At 36.7% G+C, this 8,415-nt stretch overlaps 1 protein-coding gene across 2 annotated transcripts in view; it reads right to left on the bottom strand.

Annotated features, from left to right (window-relative positions):
* Positions 1–8,415, bottom strand: part of FGF14 (fibroblast growth factor 14) — a gene marked incomplete at both ends in the record, with an annotated part of 587,184 nt that overhangs the window by 455,849 nt on the left and 122,920 nt on the right. The window lies entirely within an intron of this gene.

The following is an 8,415-nucleotide window of genomic DNA, read 5'->3' as shown; positions in this document are numbered from 1 at the left end:
AAAATCCTTTGAGAACTCTATTTGAAACGTATCAAGGCTCCACTGAAAAATACTCGGCCATCCCTTTTCCCTGCTGAGCACACAGGATGCCTTCAGCATCTGCTCCCACACATTACCCTGATTGCTTACAGTTTACATCTACTAGAAACACAGACTTGGGGACTTGATGCAAAGGGCATGGGCCTAAAGCTGAACTCAGTGCTTGATTTAACTTGTCAGGGAGGAAGCTAGCGCTCTACATATTAAAATAACAAACACAGAATTCATCTGCGTATACTGTGGATGCAGCTCCATACATATTAAATAATTATTATCATTTCCTTTATTCACTCTGTTCAAACAACAGTCCTGACGTAGGCAATGTGCAGGGAAATAAGCAATTATTTCAGCAGTATCCAGGCATGTCGGCCATTGAAGAATAAATAACACATTTATCTTTAAAAAATCATGTAGCAGGTTGAAAAACCACTGGCACCAGAGTTCCCCTAAGGGAGGGAAGTGTTTTTATTTCAGAAAAGACCTAGATATACTGCAGCAAAACCAAGTGATAGCAAGACTGCTCCATGAGGTGTTACTAGAAACTGGAAAGTAGAGGAAGCATCTAGAGAGGCAAGTGGGTAAGTCATCAGTGAGAGTGGAAGGCACCGTGGACATTAGCATAAGAGAAGGTTTGGTCAGGTAGAAGAGGAAGTTGGTAAAAAAAAGAATTCAAGTGGCAGGGGATTTGAGGCATTCAGTTATTAACTAAATCAGAATTTGGTTCTGTAAGGTAAAACTCCTTCTTCCCTGAAAACCTTCAGTAAAGCCATTTTACACACCATTCAATGCCTTCTTTGAATGGTGGTTTTGGTTTAATTTTTGAGTATGCATGGCACACAGAAATTAGAATAGCTCCAGGAACTGAGATTAAAATGAGATCCAGAGCTCAAAAGAAATATGAAAACAGATTTAGGGTGAACATGAGCACATGAGCCCCTGGAAAGTAACGGGATTTGGGGGAGGACACTGAGTATACTAATAGAGTAGAGAGTTTGAGTCAACTCTCTGTAAATTTCCAAGGGACCTAACACCATGGTTACATGAATGAATAGAAGCAATCTACAGTCTACAAGCATAAAAGGAACAGGACAAAGAAGCCAGTTCCAAGGTGCTTGGAAACCTGAATTTAGATTCATCTTTTCCTGTTAGAGCTTTCTATTCTTTTTCCCAAAAGTTTGTGAGATGTCAAGAATAATATCTTCACAAAGGTAAATATAAATGGAAAAGCATTCTAAATAAAATCAAGTTATGTTTTGGTGAAAATTAAAGCAGTCCTATTATTGGCTGTAAGTAGAGTAATATCAAAACTGAGTTTCCAAAACTGTAGGCTCAGCATATGCTCAGAAAGCAGGAAGTGGTGCCCAATGGTTCTGCCACTTTTCCTGTAACACTTTATGGGTTTAAAAAGGTCCCATGGCCCTCTCCCTGAAAACCCTACTCAGCAGCCCAGCAAAGTGAGCATGTTCCTAGACTATCCTCATCTCTCTCCTCCCAATTATTCATTCATCAAAGCAGAGCAACCAAATCCTCACCCTTATATTCCTCTGACATCACCTACTCCATCACAGTCACCAACAACCTCCTAATTACCCAAACTAACAATATTCCCTTTGTCCCCATGTCATTCCTCTGTCCCTCAGCACTAGAACATTGAACATAGCCTTGTCATAAGACTATCTGCCCCACCTTGGAATTCTTGACTCTGTTTTTCCTATTCACCCCATTATTACTCTGATCCAAACTTCTCATTCTACAATTCTTCTTCCACAAGTGCCTCAGTTTGTGTTTCTAAGATCTTATCTTCTGTTTGTCTGTTTATTCTACAGACATTCCATGCTTCAACTACCATTGAAAATGACCCCTAAACTTACTTATCCATGTTTCTCATCTCTCCCAGCTTCAAACCCATGAAGCATGCTACACAGATGCATCAAAATATCTCACCAAATATCTATCTGTATGTCTCAACTAGTGGAGGCAACAAGGGATAACCTTGTCAGGATTTATGCTTCTCCCATCAGGCACCTCTCACAACTAAACCAAAGGAAAAAAAAAATCACATATTTGCAATGTAAATGCAGTACCTTCTTCTAGCTATATAATAACCAAAAAGCCCCACCCAAACATAAATTCAGAAGACACCATGGATCCTAATCTTGCTCCTCCTCCTAACCCTTTCTCCATAAAGGTCATCACATAAGAACCTAAGCAACCTTTTACTAGGAAATTATGTCATCTGTCTTAATATCATAGTTAGCTGAATACCTATAACTATAATTGATTTTCTTCTCCTGCCAAAGAAATGTATCTTTACCTCTACAATACTTAGAGCTCCCTAATAATATGTTGAATTGAATGGCTCTCTAGACCAAAACTTCCTTGCATGCACATCTACCCTCAATGTACCACCTTCACATATATCTTACATTCAGCCACCTTTGTCTTTCCACTACTTGACCATCCTTGAAATTCTTTTAGTCATCTTTTTATTCCAAGCATCAGACACAATTCCTAGCACACTGCAGGCACTCAATAATCATTTGATCAATGAATAAATGAGACTCTTTTGAAGCTACACAAATGAACTGAAATCTTTTGAGGACAGATGATAAAAAAAAGTTTGCAACAGAGAATAAAGTCATCTTTGAAGTTGAATCTAAGAATCTAAAAATTCAAAGACTTTTCTACATTTCCCTGGCATGTTATTATAGCTCTACCACTTTGAAAAGAGGATTTTGTTTTATCTAGCTTTATTTCCTTCCATTATGATCAGAAAAGACTGCTAAAGTATTTGTGTTCACGTAAGCCTGAAAACTGGAGCCTATTGCAAACTCATGAAAACAATCTGCCATGATTATCCTTATATTCTCAACAATTAACAGGAAAACTGATTCAAAGTTCAAAGCTCAATTCAAACTAATTCAGCTTTTTACTAACTTGAAAATGAAGACTAAGATATTTACTTACCTCTTTTACTATTCCATAATAATAAAGAATAAAAACAAATGAAGTATCAGAAAGAGAAACTAAGAAAACTTTCACATATATAATTGTAATCAAAAAAAGGTACCCAGGAATAAATTTAACCAAGGAGGCAAAGGACCTGTACTCTGAAAATTATAGGCGCTAAAGAAAAAAAATGAAGAAGATACAAATAAATGGAAGCATATATTGAGTTCATGGATAGAAAAAAGTTTTCATTAAAATATACATATTACCCAAAGCAATCTATAGATTCAATGCAATGGCTATAAAATACCAATGACATATTTCATAGAACTCGAACAAATATTCCAAAAATTTATATGGAATCACAAAATACCCCAGATAGCCTCAGAAATCTTGAGAAAGAAGAACAAACTTGGAGGTATCACACTATCTGATATAAAACTGTACTACAAAGCCATGGTAATCAAGACAGCATGGTACTGGCATAAAAACAGACATATGTATAGACCAATAGAACAGAATAGAGCCCAGAAACAAACCCACACCTTTATGGTCAATTAATATTTGATAAAGGAGGCAAGAACATACAATGGAGTAAAGACAGTGTATTCAATAAATGGTGTTGAAAAAATTGGACAGATACATACAAAAAAATGAAACTAGACCACCAATTTAAACCATACACAAGAATAAACTCAAAATGGATTAAAGACTTAAAAACATAAAAATCCTAGAAGAAAACATAGGCAGTAAAATCTCAGACATTTCTCATATTTTTTTCTAATATATCTCCCTGGGCAAGGAAAACAAACAAACAAAAATAAACAAATGGGATTACATAACACTAACAAATTTTTGCACAGCAGAGGAAACCATCAACAAGATGAAAAGACAACACACTGAATGGAACAACATATTTGCCATGATATATCTGATAAATGATTACTCTCCAATTTTTATAAAGAACTCAACTCAACACAAAAAACAAATAAATAATCCGATTAAAAAATGAGCAAAGGAACTGAGCAGACATTTCTCCAAAGAGGACATAGAGATGGCCAATAGGCGTATGAAAAGATGCTCAATATCACTAACCATCCGAGAAATGCAAATTGAAACCACAATGAGATATCACCTCACACCTGTCAGAATGGCTGTCATCAATAAATCAACAAACACCAAGTGTTGATGAGGATGTGGAGAAAAGGGTACCCTGTTGGTGGGAATGCAGATTGGTGCAGCCACTGTGGAAAACTGTATGGAGTTTCCTCAAAAAAATTAAAAATGGAACTGACTTATTACCCAGCAATTCCACTTCTGGGAATTTATCCAAAGAAACCCGAAACTCTAATTCGAAAGAATATATGCACCCCTATGTTCGTTGCAGCATTATTTACAATAGCCGAGATTTGGAAGCAGCCCAAGTGCCCATCAGTAGATGAGTGGATAAAAAAGCTGTGGTACACTTATACCAGGGAATACTACTCAGACATAAAAAAGAAGGAAATCTTACTCGGGACAGATGGATGGACTTCAAGAGTATTATACTAAGTGAAATAACTCAGTCAGAGAAAGACAAGTACCATATGATTTCACTTACTTGTGGAATCCAATATACAAAACAAAAACAAAAAACAACAAAAACAGTCTCATTGATCTAATAGAGAACAGAATGATAGTTGGTGGGAGGGTTGGGGTACTAGGTGAAATAGGTGAAGGAGTAAGCAAAAAATAAAAACTCATATATGGACATCAGTATGATGATTATCTGAGAGAAGGATGGTGGGAGAGGTAGAAGCGGGTAAAGGGGGGCTAAATGGTAATGAAGGAGATCAGACTGTGGGTGGTGAACACACAATATAATATACAGGTGACGTATTAAAAATTTATATACTTAAAACCTATTTAATGAACCAATGTAACACAAATAAATTCAATAAGTATTTTCTTTTTAATTTGTTAAGTACTTTGAGCCCCTGGCCAGGTACCTCAGTAAAAGCATTATCCTGATACACCAAGGTTGCAGGTTCGAGCTCTGGTCAGGGCACATACAAGTAGCAACCAATGAATGCATCAATAAACAGAACAAATCAATACTTCTCTCTCACATGTGCGCTCTTTCTCCCTTCCTCTCTCTCTCTAAAATCAATCAATAAATAATTTTTTATTAAAAAAGTACTTTGAATCCCTCAGAAGAAAAGTATTATTCTCATAAATTTTAAAGTCAACTCATAACACAAAAATAAGAACTCTTTGCTTATTTCTAGAGTAAAATATATTTCTATCATTTCATATATCTGTACAGGTGGTATCTTTTCTCACTTGTAAAAGTGTGTATCCTTCAACATTTTTTCCTGCACTCTGAATTTGTCACTTTTCTTTTTCAATTGCAGTACCAATAAGTACCAAGGTTAGCCAATAAAAGCCTGAGCATCACAGGATGTTATTAAACTAATTTCTGGTCCTTTGGCCTTACAAATCTTCAACACCAGATTAGAAGAGATTGAGTCAAAAAAAAAAAAAGAAGAAGAAGAAGAAGAAGAAGAAGAAGAAGAAAAGAAAAGGCCTGGGGTGGGGTGGGAAGCAGGTGGAGGAGGGCAATGGGAGACATCTACAATACTCTCAACAATAAAGATTTTTAAAAAACACCTACACACATAGTATTATTAGAATTACATTACCAATTATTATTTGTTCATCACTCCTTGAGTGTGTGTGGTCTCTTTTGAGCCTTATAAAGAATTACACATAAAGTGATGATGTTGAGCCTGCCTACCATCATTTCTACATCACATTATACAACATTCATGTATTTAACCTTTTTGACCCAGCACTCACCAGACTCCTATTTTAATGTTGTGATAATCTGCTTAATGTCTTTCTAACCAATTACAAACCCACTGACAAACTTTTTTGTTAGTCAGATATTAAATATGTTTATATATTTTTACTGATTTCTGAGAGGGAGAAGGAGAGATAGATAGAAACATCAATGATGAGAGAGAATCATTGATCAGCCGCCTCCTATATGCCTCACACTGGGGATCAAGCTTGCAACCCGAGCATGTGCCCTGACCAGGAATCGAACCATGACCTCCTGGTTCATAGTTCGACACTCAACCACTGAGCCATGTCGAAAGGCAGATATTAAACATTTTAAACTTCATGGACCAAAAGCTCTCTAATTATTCAAGCTAGTCACTGTAATGTTAAAACTGCCACAAGCAATATATAAATGAATGAGTGTGACTATGTTCCAATAAACTTTATTTCAATATCCTTACACCTAAATTTGTATTTCACATAATTTTTCACATATCACAAAATATTAGTCATCTTTTTATTTTTTTCAATCATAGCTTGTGAATGGTACAAAAACAGTTGGCAGTGGATTTGACCCATAGGTCATAGTTTGCTGACCTCTGCATTAGACTATACGACCCATAAGAACAGATTCTGTATCACCTTTCATTGGCCAACACAGGTTCAGGCTTTGAACAGCTCTCTGCACACTACTGGTGCTCAACATGTGTTTATTAGCTAAATCACTGCTGAATGATTTATGGTTCTCTTAACACCAAGGTTGACTTGTTTAGGCATAAGAGAATTTTTTCTCTTTCTCTTTCTCTAGGACTCTAATGAGGACAAAATACGCTAGTCTTAAAGGAATAAATCATTTCCATTAAGTTCAGGATATTTATAAAGTGACTTAATTGTCAAAGGAAAGTTCAGTAAAATTGGAATAGGCCACATGGCACGTTATTAAAATTGTTAACAGCTGCTCCCTTCCCAGCCCAGCCTCTGGATGCAATAGTCAACCACCTTAAGGCTCAGAGGAACATCTCATCTTTGGCTCTCTGGACTTGATCTACTTTGTTATGATGCCAACTACTAATTTTTCCATTAAATTATTGTGCTGTGCATGAGCCCAGCCTCAATGTAGCATCATGTCCCTCTGCATATACAAGACCTGGCTGTAGTCTTAAGCTATGTCTGAGTGAGTGATTAGATACAACCTTGAGCTAGATCCAAGGCCATGTCACCCTTGTCTTGCAGTTTTACTGCCTTGTCCTTGCACATCCTTTTTTATATCACATAATTGTTTCACCTTGTGCAGTTGTCATTGGCCCTTGCCAGAGCAACTCTACCCTAGAGATGGCATATCTGCAGCAAATAATAACCCTGTCTTGGTGAGAGCTAGATGCCCCACAGCCCTATGCAAACCTCTATAGTTTATAATTGTCCTTTAGTGAAACATACAATGTTTCAAAAATCATATAAGCTATATAACCAATAACATCCTAGAAAACAATGTTATTCTTTTACACTTTGTATAATTTTAACGTAATTTTTTTAAAAGTGAAACAAATAGATCATTAAAATTAAGCAAAATACTTATTTAAGCTGCATGTTTCTTGTGCATGACTATAAAAGCAAAAAAAAATACTGTTGCTAAAAAGAGTAATTAATACAGATTCTCTAACTTTTTAGCTACAAACTGTTGAAATTATTTAACTACCAAGTAACTCAAAATGACCTTCTGAATTCTCTTCATACCCATGTGAACTATCATTGACATTTAAAATTAAACATGTTCTTCTTTTCAAATTAACAAATTTTAAATACTACCTTGGATATTTCATACACTGAGCCTGACCCTACCCTTCATAGGAGAGAAGCTGTATTTACAGTTCTCAGTAAATGCAGAGAAAGGAACTTGCTAACGTGTTCAGGTCTGGGAGAAAAAAGTCGGGCCCTAACCGGTTTGGCTCAGTGGATAGAGCATCGGCCTGCGGACTGAAGGGTGCCAGGTTCAATTCCAGTCAAGGGCATATACCTTGGTTGCGGGCACATCCCCAATAGGGGGTGTGCAGGAGGCAGCTGATTGATGTTTCTCTCTCATTGATGTTTCTAACTCTCTATCCCTCTCCCTTCCTCTCTGTAAAAAATCAATAAAATATATATTTTTTAAAAAGTCAGGAAGGTTGCACCATGATGCTAAGAGTAGCATAATGGAGCTTATTTCTTCCCTGTCTCAAGGATTTGTTATTTATTCATCAAAGTAAATACATAAACGTAAGTTAAAACAGATAGATTGAGAAGTAAAACTTTTTAGGACCAAATGATCACCATCCACAAGCTAAGGGACCCGCATGATATCAAGCTACACTGGAGAAACTGAGGGCAGAATTTCAAGGACATCATCTGAATTAAATGCGATCCTATGAATGAGACTGGCAAAAAAAGACAGGGCACAGAAAAAAAATTAGCAATTACAGTGCACTTCAAAAGATTCCACAGGTCCCTGGGCAGTCTCCTCCCATAGTCTGGTTTGGACCACCACGTAGGGGATTGGAAGGCCCCAGGCCACCTCTGCTGCTTGCCTACATGAAGCCCACTCAGCCTTCTTTGATCATCCCTTGGAAG

This window comes from Cnephaeus nilssonii (genome assembly GCF_951640355.1).
Source record: "Cnephaeus nilssonii genome assembly, chromosome: 8".
Taxonomy (NCBI): Eukaryota; Metazoa; Chordata; class Mammalia; order Chiroptera; family Vespertilionidae; genus Cnephaeus; species Cnephaeus nilssonii.
Note: the sequence above shows the minus strand (reverse complement) of the source record. Positions and strands in the feature narration are given on the sequence as shown.